Here is a 347-nt window from a genome sequence, read left to right as displayed (position 1 = left end):
CGGCCCCGCCCCGCCCCCCTCGCCATTTTGAATGGGGGCGGAAGTGCTTCTGCCAGGTCGGGAGCTGGGCTGGTCCCAGGGCCTGAGCGAGCCACGCTGGCAGTGCTGGCCTTGAGCTTTTTTAAAAATTTGTTTATTTTTATATGCATTGCTGTTTTTTCTGCATGCATGTCTGTGTATGGGTGTTGGGTCCCCGGGACCTGGAGTTACAGACATTTGTGAGCTGTCATGTAGGTGCTGGGAATTGAACCCGGATCCTCTATAAAAGCACCCAATGCTCTTAACCGTTGAGCCATCTCTCTAGTCCCAAGCGCCTTTTAAAAAATATTACAATCTCTCCCTCCCTT

General features: G+C 51.9%; 1 protein-coding gene across 1 annotated transcript in view; it reads left to right on the top strand.

Moving 5' to 3' along the window:
* The window catches only part of Slc39a11 (solute carrier family 39 member 11), a 431,298-nt gene that overhangs the window by 565 nt on the left and 430,386 nt on the right, over window positions 1–347 (top strand). The gene's annotated exons all lie outside the window — the stretch shown is intronic.

Source organism: Mesocricetus auratus, unplaced genomic scaffold, assembly GCF_017639785.1.
Source record: "Mesocricetus auratus isolate SY011 unplaced genomic scaffold, BCM_Maur_2.0 Super-Scaffold_100007, whole genome shotgun sequence".
Classification (NCBI taxonomy): Eukaryota; Metazoa; Chordata; class Mammalia; order Rodentia; family Cricetidae; genus Mesocricetus; species Mesocricetus auratus.
The sequence above is the reverse complement of the archived record's forward strand: the minus strand, read 5'-3'. Positions and strand labels throughout refer to the sequence as shown.